The sequence below is a fragment of the Vicugna pacos genome, chromosome 6 (genome assembly GCF_048564905.1).
Source record: "Vicugna pacos chromosome 6, VicPac4, whole genome shotgun sequence".
Classification (NCBI taxonomy): domain Eukaryota; kingdom Metazoa; phylum Chordata; class Mammalia; order Artiodactyla; family Camelidae; genus Vicugna; species Vicugna pacos.
This window is the reverse complement of record NC_132992.1, coordinates 51241382-51257996: the sequence shown is the minus strand read 5'-3', so window position 1 is coordinate 51257996 and position 16615 is coordinate 51241382. Positions and strand designations below refer to the sequence as shown.

Sequence of the window (16615 nt, the reverse complement as noted above, 5' to 3'; positions counted from 1 at the left end):
TAACTCAGCTTAACTGAAATGTAAATTTCATTTCTCTACTTGTACTAGCTACAATGTCAAATGCTCAACAGCCATGTTGCTAGTGTCTATATATTAGAAAGAGAAAATACAAAATATCTCCATTATCGCAGTTTTGGGAAGTGCTGCTTTAGTACTGCTTTAGTGGAGTAACACTAATTAACAGAGGGTCAAATAATTTGAGATTTTAAAAATGTCTGGTTAAATACAAAAATATATCTTGTAATTCTGATTACATTACAATGCCATGTAGGGGGATATATTAGACTAAAGACCAATATACACACGGGTATGTTTAATTTTGTTTAAATGATATGTATCTGTGGAAAGCTAATCATGCATGTCAATTATTAAATGAACATTTAAAAAAATTATGTTTGCCTTCAGAATATTTGGAAAGCTCTGAATATCAAGATATTGAAAGTATTCATCTTGTAAATGGGTATTTTGAGATTATACAAGCAAAAGTTCCAATGTAAAAATATCCAACCTTTAGAGTCTGAAACACACATCTGCAGCTTTCCTTCTACTGAAGACCACTAGCTAAATGAATTATCAAGAACAGTTAAAATAAGCAGCCCAGTTGGAAATTTTGTCTATAAGCTATTGTTGAAAAGGATTTGATTTATAAAATGACAATAGCCTTACTCTATTCTAATAAGATGTTATTAGGTTGTTTTTATGGTTTCATTGGGAGGTAAAGATCTGAGTCTTTTAAAATCTTTTTCTTCCCCCTCCTATTCTAATACATTGTAAAGATTCCTAATTTGCTTTTGGGGCATAATTCTGCATGGAGAAATTTGTTTAATAGCCACGGCTTCCATCATAGCAATTTCTAATGGAAGCAGTAGGAATGCATGGAGAATTTCAAAACAGAACATTGAAACTTTCTTTTGTAACATTTAAGCACTTTTCTTGAAATATTGGAGCAATTATTTTGGTCTACTCATGAAAAGAAAAGCCTTTGGTGTCCTGCCTCTCCTTGCTGCAATCATTTTGCTGCCAAAGCTAAATTTTTTGAACTTCATGAAACATTGAACATCAGAAAATGAAGGCAGCAGAATGAGTACAAAGCACTTTTGAACATCAAATTGGAATAATCAAGAAATTGTGAAGACATATTTACTGATTTTTAGAGGCAATGAGTTATCATTCTTGTCACTCTGTGTATGTTTGTGTCTTTGATTTTTCAAAACATCTTCTATGTTTATGCTTCTTATTATTCTTAGGTGGAGCCTAATATGCTTGAATTTTTTTCCCTACTTGTTTCCTGCAGTGATTTTAAGGGAGTAGATTACCTGCCCTTTTGGATCTAAGAATGACAATCAAGTATCTTCCATTGAGTTCTTAGACTTCACATATTTTTGCAGTTACAAAATTAATTGGGTGCGAATGAACAAATCATCTATCTTACTTTAAATCTTAATTAGAGATATGGCCCAAAAGTATTGCAAAATTCTGAGAATTCATATTATGGAAAGTTTATAAAACCTATAATGGCAGAGGACATTAAGTCCCCGAAATTGCAGCTTAGCCTGAGGATGACCTTTAAGAAGTCTAGTAATGAAAAAAGATATTTCTGAAAATATGATGCCTTGGGTTACAAATGGAATTTTCTCTTCTACTAGATACAAGAAAATTTATTTTCACTGTTTATGATGCAAGAATCCAGTCCACCTTGTAATATTGTATAAATTGTTGCCATGTTGAAAAAAAAAAGTCTACTTTGAAGTTAGCCTTACCCAAAATTTAGAAACTAACTAGCAGCAGCTAATGACTTTTAAAGCTCATTTCAATCATACTGCTGTTAATTTTGCTAACTTTGAATTTATGTATACTTGTATATATAATTGTATTGTATATACTTATTATTTCTCCTTAAAATATATTTATTTGTTATACATTCTTATTGTATATATTATTTTTCCTTAAAATGTTATTTCTATGATTTTTAAAATAAAGGTAAAATGAATTACCTGGATTTGAACCATCAAAAAATGCATTGACTATGCTAAAATCATTATTGAATTTGTAAAACTCTAAAAAAAAATGGATTCTAAGTATTTATTTAAATCTACGTTTTATGATATTGTATTTAACACTTCAGATATAATTTTATTGCTAAATGACTTGTAAAATTTATTTTCTTACATTTTTTTAAACTTTTTATCATAGAATTATAACCTCAAACTTTGAATAAATATGGATACTTATTATGTACCCACTGTATTATTCATACCTACTGCTCAGTTTAAGATAAGAAACACTACTCCTAAGGTAGAATCTTTTACCTTTGGATAATAATGAAAATTCTTCTCTAAATTGAGCTAAAATAAAGTTTATGGATACCCATAGCCATTGGTTTAGGCCTTCCCCTCATAAAGGCATTCCGTATTAAAAATCTCCTAATGCAAATTTCATATGACTTTATAATCTCTTCATTCTAACAAATATTTATTGCACATATGAACCAGATCTTAAGGATTTAAAGATGAGGTGGACGTAGACATTTAGAATTATTACAGTCGATTAATAAGTAACCCTACACATTTTCTTTCTCAGTTTCTCATTAAGTATCTTGATCAACTTCTTTTGTGGTATAGAGACCCTCCCCCAGTTAGTGTATTAATCCCTGGTTATGTTTCCTTCCCTAGATCCATCCTCCTTCCTTTTTTCTCATTTCTTTGTTTCCTTCTTTCCTTCCTACTCCACTTCCTTCCTTCCTACTCCACTTCCTTCCTTCCTACTCCACTTCTTTCCTTCCTACTCCACTTCTTTCCTTCCACGCAATGATGGCTGCTCATTGGGATGAATTAATTGAATTTTTACCATTTTACTTTCCTCATGGCTTGTGCAATGATATTGATTTTTCAGTTATTTTCAATCAAGGTGTGGTAGTTTTCTTACTAAAAAAAAAAAAAACTCTCTCAACCTTTCCCAGTTAAAAATATTATGTATGTTAACAATACAGAAAAAAAACATCATTATGAGATGATATGCTCTCATTTGTATCAGCATAATTACATTCATATCCCTTCAAAATAAGAATACAGATGAACTAAAGTTTGTTTCTACACATTTGTGATCATATATAAGAAATAAAGAAATCTGATGGCTATAGTAAACTTGTAATTTGAACTCCATTTTTAACTGATGATTTATGGTAGTCAAGAACACACATTTATAAAAAGACCTTAAGGTTAAAAAAAAGCAATATTTTGTATATTCAAATAATTGACTAATGCAATGTAATTCTCTTTTATTGCTTTATACACTTGGCATTTTCTTAGTTTGTATGACCGTAATTCTGACTGTGATTATCAGTGAAAGCTTGCAGCTTCAGTATTAACTTGACTCAACAGAGTTTACGAAAAAACATACAGAAATAGAAAAGTGCCCATGCCCTTCAACTGTGGTAATGAACTGAGGAAGCCGGAATGCGCTAATATTGGAATATGCTAATCCTGTGAATACTGCTCAGATAGGATTTTCCATTGTGGCTGATCAGCACAATGGCTCCAGGAAGACCATCCTGATGAAACTGCTATTTGACTGTATGCTCCGCATTGCAAGTTGCATCCTACATAAAATTCTTTCTCTTTTCTTAGGTTCAGATCAATTTGGTTTGATAATGTCCCTAGACATCACTCTGCACAGTTCTGCCAATCCCTCTGCAGAAAGTACGAGAGATTGGAACATATCAATAAATAACTGACCTCTTCAATGGAAAAAGAATTAAAAGAATTTGCAGTTTAAGATGTCTTAAACTTTGGGAAAATAAGTCTATACTAAAATAAATGAATAATGTACGGTATATAAAAATAAGTTACTTTGGAGAATTGCAAAGCTAGCTTGTTTTTCTGAGAGGATACGAACAAATGAGAAAGTGTCATCTTAAGGGGAAATCAAGCATGAACCCACTCTCTCAGTTGAGGTCTTCTGATTTAGACAATTTTCCTTCGGGAAGTAGGAGAGATAAGTAAAGAAACAATAAAGAGTAAGCTGACTTTTGGGGAAACTGTTTATTGTTCTGGCATAAAGGGACTTTTAGCTTTTACTTGATAAATAGCTGTATTTTGACCTTTGTTAGAAAAGAGAATAGTTACCAGGCTGTAAGGTTGTGAACTTGCTTCTGACTGCCCCTGCCCTGTCCAAGGATATACTCTCCTTTGGACCCTTTAGCCCAAGGTGAACTCAGCTAAGCTAAACCTAAGAAAAAGCGTGTTTGACCTCAAGAGGAGACTTGATATACTTTCACCCCATCCCCCATGCTTTTCCTCTTAACTTCTATGACTCCAAATGCATTTGTAATGCATTACATATCGACTGGCAGCCTAATACTGATGGAAGATTTCTGGTACTCTGTAAGAACAAAAACATCATTTCTGTTGCCTTATCTTCAATGAATAAAGTCTCACAAGAATATCTGCTTGTTAGGAACATGTGAAGTTCAGTTAGACAATAAGTGATCAACCACAGTTTGTATTATGTCAATTTTGGAATTACATAAACAGACGTTTGATTCCAATATTAATTATATGGTATACTTTCTTCTGATCATAGTGACATCACTGATCTTGAAACATGTTTATAGTAATAGATTTTTCTTTTCCAAAACTCCTTGGATAATCATGCTATTTCCAGTTTTTGAGAAATAATGATAATCTATTAGGGCTTTTAGGATATAAATATTATAGTATGGTGCTCCTCAAAGTAACTATACCCCACAGCGCATTTGTAACTGCTCGCTCTTCCCTGCAAGACCCACATTTGACTGAGACTTGGCTTCTACTAAGAAGTCTGACGACCGTCTAATTGTTAGCACTTGAGAATCAGAGTCGCTTTCTGAGACATCTGTTTTTGTGTTTTGTTAGCAATCATCACAGAGCTCAAAGTTCTGATAGAGAACGCTTCACTCTGACATCAGAGCCAAGCTGTAATGACTGTTGTCACTCACATTTTCTTTAAGGATGTTTTGCATAATTTTGTGATTGTTAAATAGATACCTTTCCACTGACTATTTTCAAGTTCTTGTTCTGTTGTTTCAATGGGTTTGCCTTCGGCCAATCTGTGTAGCAGCTGGATTTGAGAGTTCCTTTCTGTCGGCCTCACCTCTTCCTGCGTTTAGGTTCCTCAAGTCAGCATTCCAATGGGTCTCTCTCGCTTGTCGCTACCCTACTTTGACAGTGTTTTGCAACTTTTATTTTCCTATAGGAAAATAAAAAGACCTTTTGTGTCCCCCATCTCTTGGTGACATTTTGCTGCTAATGTGATGTTGGGTGGTAATAAGAACTAAATAATGAAGCATATTCCATACTTCCTAGGTAGTAGGATTATATTTAACAAGGGCTTTCTGAGGGCAGCAGCTTAAGTTGTGACTAATGAGATAAGGCTGGTCAGTATAGGAGACATTTGTGGTCAGGCAAGAAGCCTTTGTATTCTGTTTAAACCGTAACATGACCAATACATTGTTTACTCTTTTCCTTCTGAAGGCTAAAAGCACTTATAAGCACTTTTCCACTAAATTTTGGAAATTTAAAAAAAAATTTATACATATCTATATATCTATATATGTATATCTATATCTATCTTAGTGGCTCTATTCAGTTTTGGAAATTATACTTTTTCTCTTAAAAATGAAACTTTCATATCAAATACTATAGCAAAAATTTTCTGAGTTTCCCCTGAAATGAACTGCTAGTATTATCTAAAAGTCAACATGTTTCTTGGCCACAATAGAAATAGCCCATATGACAGTATGATATACAGTTACTACAAGTATTAAAATATATGTACTTTTCAAGTTAACAAAAAAGGAGAAACGTTTTACCATAGAATACAGAGGCCTGTATTCTAGTCCTAATTTCTTACATTAATATGACCTTCAGTCACCCATCACTGGACATGCCCTTCCTCTTCTCAATTTTAAATTAAGGTGATTCTACCAAATGGTTTCTAAGATTCCTTTTACAATGAAAATTCTATGCCTTTTATGTGAATGTGTAAGGAATCAGAAAACTAGACTGATGGCTTAAGAAGGTGGAATAGTCAGCTCTGACCTCCCACCATTTAACTAGGATTCCAAAGTTGGCATTCGTTCGTGTTAGAAGACATAAGGGAGTTAAATGCAAAGGAGTCCATATTACCAGCTTCTGGCCAATTTCCTTTCCCAGCAGAGAAGTTAACAAGGAACAGGTGGAAAATTCACTTTTTTCCCCTTTCTCTTTTACTTATGAGTACAAACTCATGCTATATGTGGGTTCAGAGAATGCAGAGAATATTTAAGGGAAAAATCAAACATTTAGTTAGTTAAAAAGAAGACAGTCTTACTGTGGCAGGCTCTAACGCCAGCTGTGTGGTTCTACAGCAAAGCCAGGAACAGGGACAGATTTGGGAAACAATCATAATCACAGAAGGGGACTAAGGGAATCCAGCCAAAAGCAGATTACTGAAAGGGCAATTGGGCCCCTGAAAAATAATTTACAATGAGGTGGTAGAAAACAGGGCCAGGACTGGACTCTGAAATAAGTTCTCAAAGGAGCAAGGATGCCAGTTCCGCACCTGCCTGCCCTAAGCCATCCTCCACGCACACCAGTTTCCAAAGGAGAGGGTTCTGTGAACAAGTCCAAAATTCATCACCCGACACTGCAGTGTGAAAGATCTCAGGTGATGAAGCAAAGAAGGAAGGAGACTCTTCCCTCATACTTCAAAGACATACATCCTGACAAGAGTTAGCAGGGGCCAATGGGGAAAACAGCGGCATTGGTGTCACACCCCTATGAACTACTGTCTACCAGGGTTGATTCCGAAACTCTGGTTTTGACAGCTGAAGCAACAATACTGTCAGCATGAGCAAACATAACAAAACGTTATACTCAGTGTGAATCAGGAACTGGGGGACTGGTTAGGAATAGTATTGAGAGAAAAACTGTTTCACTACAGGGATGACACACATCAGAGGCTTACTCCAAGAAACTAATTTGGAGACTCAGTTTGCTACTTTCATCACCTTGCACTCTTTAGTCTCTTACTCCAGCCCTGAAAACGCCTTACCTCCCGTCAAGCAAATATGACATAGAAGGATCTGTGATTGATCTATCTACCTCTCTACTAGCACCCAGAATGGACTCTCTCCTATCAGAATATACAATGGAGTAAAGACAGTCTCTTCAGCAAATGGTGTTGGGATAACTGGACAGCTGCATGTAAATCAATGAATTTAGAATTCTCCCTCACACCATAGACAAAAATAAACTCAAAATGACTTAAAGACTTAAACATAAGACAAGACACTATCAACTTCTTAAAAGAAAACATAGGCAAAACATTATCTGACATACATCTTAGCAAAATTCTCCTAGGGCAGTGTACCCAGGCAATAGAAATAAGAGCAAAAATAAACAAATGGGACCTAACTAAACTTAGAAGCTTTTGCACAGCATGGGAAACCATAAGCAAAACAAAACAACAACCAATGGAATGGAAGAAAATATTTGCAAATGATGTAACTGACAAGGGCTTACTTTCCAGAATATATAAACAGCTTATACAACTTAATAACAAAAAAACCAAACAACCCAATCCAAAAATGGGCAGAAAACCTAAACAAGCAATTCTCCAAGGAAGATATACAAATGGCCAATAGGCACATGAAAAAAATGCTCAATAGCGCTAATTATCAGAGAAATGCAAATCAAAACTACAATGAGGTATCACCCTCACACCAGTCAGAACGGCCATCATTCAAAAGTCCACAAACGATAAATGATGGAGAAGGTATAGTTAAAGGGACCCCTCCTACACTGCTGGTGGGAATGCAGTTTGGTGCAGCCATTATGGAAAACAGTATGGAGATTCTTCAAAAAGTAAAAATAGACTTACCATATGATCCAGCAATCCCACTCCTGGGCATGTATCCAGAGGGAATCTTAATTCAAAAAGATACATGCACCCCAGTGTTCACAGCAGCATTATTTACAATAGCCAAGACATGGAAATGACCTAAATGTCCATCAACAGATGACTAGATAAAGAAGCTGTGGTACATTTATACAATGGAATACTACTCAGCCATAAAAAATAAAATAATGCCATTTGCAGCAACATGGATGGACCTGGAGATTCTCATTCTAAGTGAAGTAAGCCAGAAAGAGAAAGAAAAATACCACACAATATCACTTACATGTGGAATTAAAAAAAATGATACAAAGGAACTTATTTACAAAACAGAAATAGACTCACAGACATACAAAACAAACTATGGTTACCAGGGTGGGGAAGGAGGTGAAAAGGGATAAAGATTTGCAGATACTAACATATATATATAATAGATAAATAACAAGTTGATACTGTATACCCCAGGGAATTATATTCAGTATATTGTAATAACTTACAGTGAAAAAGAATATGAAAATGAATATGTGCATGTTCATGTATAACTGAAACATTGTGCTGTACACCAGAAATTGACACACCATTGTAAAATGACTATACTTCAATAAAAATATATATACAAAAAAAGAAAATTAGAAGGAAATTGGGATTAGGGAGATGGTAATATGTACTAGAATCATCAATGCTGCAACGTTCTCATTATGAATGAAAAGCAGATAGTTAACCAGTTCCTCAAGCATTCAGAAACAACAAAAATCAACGTAATATCATCACAATGTTGAGCTGCAACATGGTTTAAACAGGTGGGTTGTCACCTGGAGTGAGAGGTACCGAAGATATGTCTGAAATTTAATTAGGACAAGCTGCAGTTTGAGACAACACAAGGACTGGGCTACGTGAAACCGGAGTGCCCACAAGAGTAGCAAACCTGGGGAAGTATGTGACTTTCATGAAAAATAGAACAACTTTCATCACGATTTATAATGTTCACTGCTATTCTGAGTGCCCCCAGTTTTTACAAAATCTTTCATAATTTCAAAGACCTAATCTGGCCTTCAATACCCAGTAAGGCTTTCATAAAGAGCCTAGGCCACTCGCTCACGCAAGATTTTTCTCCAGACCTAATAAATGTGTATTTGGAAGATGTCACCAGAGTTTCTGCTAAAGGATATGCCTATAGTGGCCACAGAGGATGTTAAGAAAATCTCTGCAAACAGTTTCTCTGCATCCATCAACATGAAAGTACTGACGACCAGCACTCGGAGCAGTTGGGACATGAAGTTTAAACACCAATGTGTCAAGCTCCCCTGGGCATCACCTTCTGTGCCCCCCTGGCGTCCTCCACCCTTCAAAGCACTCAGTAGCTTCTGCATAGTAACCTGTTCTGATATTTGATGTCACCCTGCTTACTTTGACTCCAATCTATCCAGACGCCTTATCCTCAAGGAAATTTGTGTATTTATACTTCTAATTCATGATTATAAAATTAGAGAAATATCAACATCAATAAGCTACATTTTGAAGACAGATGAGCTTTCTCCTTGATCTTAAACCATAAAATGCAAAATGTGACACTGCAGATTTAGTCATTTAATAAATACTGTATTGAAGTTGAGAGAGTGAGAACAAAACAGTCTTATGTTTCTATGCCCCGATACCCAGCTCAATTATTGACCAATAGTAGGGAGTAGTTCCTGAAAACACTTCACGGAAGTTCATTACTTTAGGAGTTGCTGAGACATAGTAGAACAGGATACTGGACATGTAACTTACACAGGTGGAAAAAATTAGATGGTCACATTTATACAAATAGAGCCTGGTAACAGTGAATATCCAGGTGGAAATATGGGATAGAAAATATGGAAAGAAGTATAGATTCAAGATAAAATTATATAGTAATCCATATAGAAGTAATAACTGAATGTATCAGAGAGAATAATGTCCCAGAGGGAAGGAGCCTAGAGGGAAAAGAAAACAGTAAGAAAGTAGACCCAACCGTGCAGAATGTCCACACTGATGATGTGATAGGAGGCAAAGGAGCCAACAGATGAGGCAGAACCGTCACAGAGGGAGGCGGCCAGCCAGCGGGGGCCAGGGAGCCACAAGAGAAGAGAGCGTCCGGGACAAAGAAGCAGAGGGGAAAACAAAGGGAGGAAGTGGGGAAATGTTTGACAGTGAAGAAAGAGATGGACTAAAGGGGAAGAAATAGAAGATAAGTAAGATACTGATTTATATGAACTTTCTACTTTGTAAATGGGCCCTTTGGCTCTGGGATGATATAGCCACACACAAGGAATGTCAAGTGGATTAGCTTAATGATATAATATAGTATATAGAATAATATAGTAACAAATGGGCTAGAGTTGTCAAAGCATTAATCCGTGAACATTCCCATTAGAAGCTGGATTCTGGTTTTCAGAGAACCTACGTGCCACCGTGTTGTGACACTCGCCAGCAATGCTGAACAGCCTGAAGGCAATCAAAAAGGACTCTAACCATGAGTATGACACAGGCTGGAGTGGAGTGGCAGGTGACGCAGGTCACCAAGGAGCCACACACTTCTCGGCATCTGATAGACCAACTGGGGGACGATGTGACCAGGCTGACCATAAACCACCACAGGCCAGAGAGGAAGACACGTTAAGACCAAAAAAAAAGGAAGATGAATGGGTGGTCGCAAGCTGATTGTTCCCTGCATTCTTCCACAGTTTTATGCACATGCTTTGAGGGCTTGTTGTACACACTTTCCTCTCCTCACATCCTTAGCTGCCCGTGCACAGTGACTTACCTGTGTCACAGGCCTGGTTCCTCCTCCATCCTCCTCTAGGGCCAACAGCAACCAGCCACATGGAAGGCTGACATCACACTCAGTTGAGGAAAACTGAAAGTCTGCGTTCCTAGAACAGAGAAAGCTTGGCTCACTGGTTTACTCATTACAGATTGTATTTCTGTCCTTCCCGCCTACTCATTTTGTCTGGAGAACTGAGAGAACAACACCATTACAGATTCAGAGAGATGGAGCTCTCCCCAGATCAACAGAATCATATGCAGGTTCGTTACAGACACACACGAACAGCCACAGATGGCAGGAAGAGCAGCAGCTAATTACAGCCCCAGGAGCCAGTGACCAGGTCCCACTGCAGAGGTCTGGAAGCGCCAGACTGAGCTCACTGGGCCTGGGGAATCGCCGCCTGTGGTTGTTTTGGTTTTCAAGGGTAGCCAAGCAGAGAAGCTGTCAACGAGGAGAAGTGAGAAGTATCTAATTTTCTGAAGTAAAGATCCGTTTGCCATCTTCTAGAGCTACTTTACATTTAAATCTTTCTTTTATGATGGCTAAAGGTGAACTCCAGAGCAATACTAACAAGTTATCTCTTTCAACTTTAATAATTTAATCATTTCTAAGTCAATTACTACAATCATATTCAACTTAAACATAGAATGTATATATATTTAAGTATGAAGAATAATACATGGAGATGAAACTATACAATATTCAGTGAGTAAAAGCAGACAGGATATACTAGTATGTGAGATTTAAAGTCACTTTGAAAATAACACTCTAGATACAGATTCCAGACAATCCCAAGACAGTTAACAGAAATATAACTAGCAAAAGAAATTTGCATTATCATGACCTCTACTGCTGTATGAGTAGCACATTACATCAATAAATGGCTAAGAGTACATTTAAAAGTTACAAAAGTTACATCCACCCATTAATTCAACAAACACATGTTGTATACTTTATGGAAGCTCTCTATCAGATACTGGAATATTGAAAAAAAAATCAGATCTGAGTTCTGCAAAATCTCATAATCTTGTTTCAGTGAATACATCATATGTATCTTCTCATGTTTCTAAGTACATCACTATGGTTTTAATAGTTTTTTGTGCAACATGAATATATATGTGTGAAATATGAATAGATGTGATATGTGACTATATGAAATGTGAAAACATGCACAGAGAGCAGTCACTATCATTTTGGTGCATAAAGTTTGTTTCCTACATTGATTTTTGTGTATAGTAAATATCCTTGAAACTACATCTTTGCTTACTTCTGTCATAACCCATTAGGTTAATTTCCAGAAGAATTGATGCATGGAGCCATTTGAAAGCTTTGGCTGTTTATTATCAAATTGTGTTACAGAAAGCTTACAACTTCATTCTCCAATCAGTAATGCATGTGATTTTTCATTTTCTTCTACCATTGCCGATATTGAGTGTTATCATTTATAAAATTCTTGATGATTTGATCATTGAAGAATGGTGGCTTGTGAACATTTTAATTTTTATATCTTGCTCTATCAGTGAGCTTCAAACTGTCTTCATACATTGGTTAGCTATTTATACTTCTTTAATGCGCTGCTCACACATGACCTTTAAAATTTTTCTACTTGGGGTCTTTAATTTGTAAAAACTTCTCATTAATATTTATTTACTTTAAATATGTCTGCCATACAACTAATAAAAAGTTTCATAAGAAGAATATTTTTATTTTAATTTTTCTGCTTTTTACAAATTCTTGCACTAAAACTTTTGGTGATACATGTTATTTTTCCTTTTCATTTCTCTGTGTCTTTAGTCTAATGATGAGGTTGACAGTTCAGCTCAAGGGTAACATTCTGTCATTGAATTGCTTTGCCAGTTACTTGGTAAAGTTAGGCTTTGGGGAAAGACATAAAACCCTGACAGAATTGAGGAGAACTCATTTTACATTATAATGAAGAAGAATATATCTTAAGAAATTCAACTTTCTGATGGAGGAAACGTTCAAGTGTATAACAGACACCATTTCCATATAGTGGGATAGCCAAAAAATACACAATTAGAATAAAAATTGTAGTGGTGCTGATTCAAATGAGACATATAACCCTCTGTTAAGTAACTCAACTGCAAGGAAATTTTGTACAAGCAAACAATTTGTTAGCAACTATACAACCAAGAGGATCTGTGTGTCTGAATTAAGCTACTAGACAAAGCAGCAATATGATAATCCTGAAACCTCAGAAGGTTCTTGTAATATTCCTTTATCATCTTCAGAGGAGACATTACTGGGGCATCTGGGAAAAATCCTATATAATTTTAAATCACACACTTGGGATGCTTTTGACCACTCTTAGTGACCTTTACTTGAGTAGAAAAGCTAACAAATTCTCTCCATTTACTTTCTCCCAGGTTCTCTGTGTATTAACAGTGAGAATAAAGGGAATTTTCAACACATGTCCCCAGAGGTGGATTAAATTGTAGAAATTTCACCTCTTGTTTCTAATAGAGATAGACACTGCAATACCTGTCAGGTTTCCCTATTACAATACACACTTTATCAAAGAGGTATCAAAAATAAATAAAAGACCAACATGGGAGGAACACTCTCTAAGTTTGTCAGACAGATGTGCATAAAAGGAATATTTGTAGAATATTGCTATGGTCTCCAATTCTACTAAAAATAGACCAAAGGAACTGTGCTTTATTTATTTTTACAGAACCTTCTCCTCTGGAGAAATTATTAGGACTGGTCTGCAGTAAATATTCAAGATTACAAGAGACCTGTGAATATTAAGGACCTGCTCTAATTCCTATTTCTCCTCTTCAACACTGGTTTCTATGTGCTGCTGGTCTATAGGAGTAATTTCAATCACGTTCTCTATATTTTGATTTAGTTGCAGATTTAGCTGAACATTGCTAGAGATCATGTAGTTCAAGCTCCTCATTTTACACATGAGAAAACAGAGACCTTAGAGGTTAAGTGATTTGCCCAAGGTCGCACAGCTAGTTAGTGACATAGTAGAAACTAAAATACAGGACTCCTGATTCCCAACTAACCTTTCCACTCTACTACGATGACTTTCCAAAATAGTACAAGACCTTACATTAACCTTCTAAATAGTTAACTTTCTTAAGGTTAGTGAGAACTCCGGCCAAGCAAGTAGAAAAATTTCACTGATTTAACTTGATTCACTCTTTGCGATTACTTGTAGGTTTTTTGCCTTTGTAAAAACAAAACATCATAATTATCGTCAACAACAAGGCACATTTGTGGCCTCGAAAAGTTTTGCATATTCGCAAAACTCCAGTGATAGCTTTGAAAATTCAGTTTTTTTAAAGTTGTTTTTATTTTCATTTGAATTGACTGGCACATTACATCTTCCAGGTCGTTCATAACTGTTAAATGCAACCAAGGCTGTGGCGCAGGGCTGTAAGGCTTTTCCTTGCCCCCACCCTTCTCTCGTCTACTTACTAACTGTCATCTGCCTGCCACCTCGTTCAGGCCCTGCGATAACTTACAGGAGACCAAAATCAATTGGGCATAGAAAATTAAAAGACTTTATTGACCTCAAGATGCCTGCAGCACTGTATGAGCCTGGTGCAAAACCTCAGGCTTAGCTCAGAAGTTTGAACATTCCCAGAAGCTATTCCCCTGACAACACTACAGTATATTTTCTAATCCCTTTCTAATTAACCTCTGTCTCGCCACCAAAGGATTTAAAATAATTAATAAGTGGACTCATTGTCAAGAGAGGCATAAGAAGGAACATTCAGTGTTTCTCTACAGTATCCAGCCTGTGTTGGTAGCATCTTCATAAGAGCTAAGTGCACTTTACGACGTCCACTACTTGGTAACTAGTTCTCAGGAAGACTTACTGTTACATCATCTTTCAGACACAGATCTCAATTACAACCATAATTGTTCTGCTTAATATTCAGAATCTAAAGCATCAAAGTGAATAACTTCCGAAGTATATAATGCTACAACAAAAAGGATAGAAAATTAAAGGTCTCTTTCCTTGATTTTCTTGCTATACACTACATTTTATTTTTCAGCATGTTTTTTTCCTTCCAGTTTTGCTGACATCATCAACATACAGCATTGTGTAAGTTTAAGGTGTACAGCATAATTATTTGACTTCCATACATCATTCAATGATTACCACAATAAGTTTAGTAAGCATTCATCCTCTCAGAAGGATATAAAATAAAAGAAAAAGAAACAAGTTTTACCTTGTCATAAGAACTGAGGATTTACCCTCTTAACCACTTTCTCATTAAAATACAGCAGTGTTAATTATATTAATCATGTTACACATTACATCCTTAGTACCTATTTATCCCATAACTGGAAGTTTGTATCTTTTGACCACTTTCATCCAAGTCCTCCTTTCTCCATCCCTGTCTCTAGTAACCACAAATCTCTTTTTCTCAGAGTTTGCTTGCTTGTTTGTTAAAGTACAGTTAAGAATACCGTGTTAGTTCTCAGTACATAACATCGTGATCTGACAGTTCTATACATTACAAAATATCCCCACGATAAGTCTAGTTACTATTTGTCACCAAAGATGCTAGATTGTTACTAATTATACTCCCCACCCCGTACAATTCATCCTCGTGACCCATTTATTTTGTAACTGGAAGTTTGCACTAATTTACAAATGAGGTTTTAAAGCAACAAAAAGAAATGAAGTTTGACCCTTGAGGCAAGAAGGAAATTCAACTTGTTAAAGTAGAAAAAAGAGAGAGATAAATGTAAACAAAACTAGTGAGGGGGGAGTAGGGTGTCAAGTGTACTAAAGAAACTCAGTGCTGGAGACTTTCTGAAATTCGAAGATGAGGGCTGTTGTTTTGTCTTTTGCCTCAAAGTTGTTCAGGGTGATTTACCCAGGGTGGGTTCTATTGGAGTATGCCAGCTATTTTAGGTCATGTTCACTTGGCACAGATTCTGTAGCGAAGAATTGTATGCAGATGGTTTATTGTGGAGTGCTCTTTGTAGATACAAAAAAAAAAAAAGTAGAAAAATGTAAAAAGAAAAAAAAAAGCAGCAGCAAGATTGGGCAGCAGGAAAAACTGACCTGCAATGTCACTGTGACTGAGGCTTCACCCAATCACATGTAGAGCTTTGGAGCTGAGATGACAGAGCTGCTCCAAATTGAAGCAAAGAGGGTATGCCTTTACATTCATCAGTCAGTCACTCATCAACCTTTAGCCACCCCTGCGAAGAGGTGGAAACGTGGGTGAGCTAATTCTCTGTGGACTGAGCAACTCCTAGTGGACACTGTAGTGCCTCTGAATCTAAAATAATCAGTGCGGTAGGATCCAGAAACTGAACAAGGGAGCATGACTTTTTATTGAGATGGCTGCCTTCCTGACTATTCATACTTGATTTATTTTTAGTGAAAAATGAGGCACTGCAGGTCCCGCTTTCCTCTCTGATTAATTGTGCCATCTTTACTTCTTTACAGGTCATAGCCTCGAAGTATTCACAGGTAAAACTTCTGTCCACAATTCTTTTATCTAGAATCTATTATCACATAAGCAAATTTTAAAAAGCCAGCACCAGGAGTAGAGCTTTAAAGCGGATTCTGAGATAGGATTTTGGACATTGATCACATACTAGCTGGCTGTCAATGAAGAACCCAACACTTGTAGAACGTGGCGTATGAGTAGCTTTTGGCATGACACGTAAGTGCAATTGTTAACTTTCACCACTAGTAAACTGGTAAGTGACAGTGGTGGACAGGGGTATACTGGCTTGTGTAATATCTTAGGCAGTTGGGGAGAGAGGCGGGAAATGGTAACTAAATGGGTAATCCAGTGACTGCTGTAGCGTGCCACTGATTCACTGAAGGGAGAGAATGTCAAACTCATATTTATGAATCACTAACACAAGGTTAGATGTTGAATCCAAAGAATTTCCTTGACAGCATTT

At 36.3% G+C, this 16615-nt stretch overlaps 1 long non-coding RNA gene across 1 annotated transcript in view; it reads right to left on the bottom strand.

Annotated features, from left to right (window-relative positions):
• The window catches only part of LOC140696915 (uncharacterized), a 187593-nt gene that overhangs the window by 25953 nt on the left and 145025 nt on the right, over nucleotides 1-16615 (bottom strand). The window contains exon 6 of the long non-coding RNA XR_012073586.1: nucleotides 10700-10808. This is a non-coding gene — a long non-coding RNA (uncharacterized lncRNA). The remainder of the gene's footprint in view (nucleotides 1-10699; nucleotides 10809-16615) is intronic.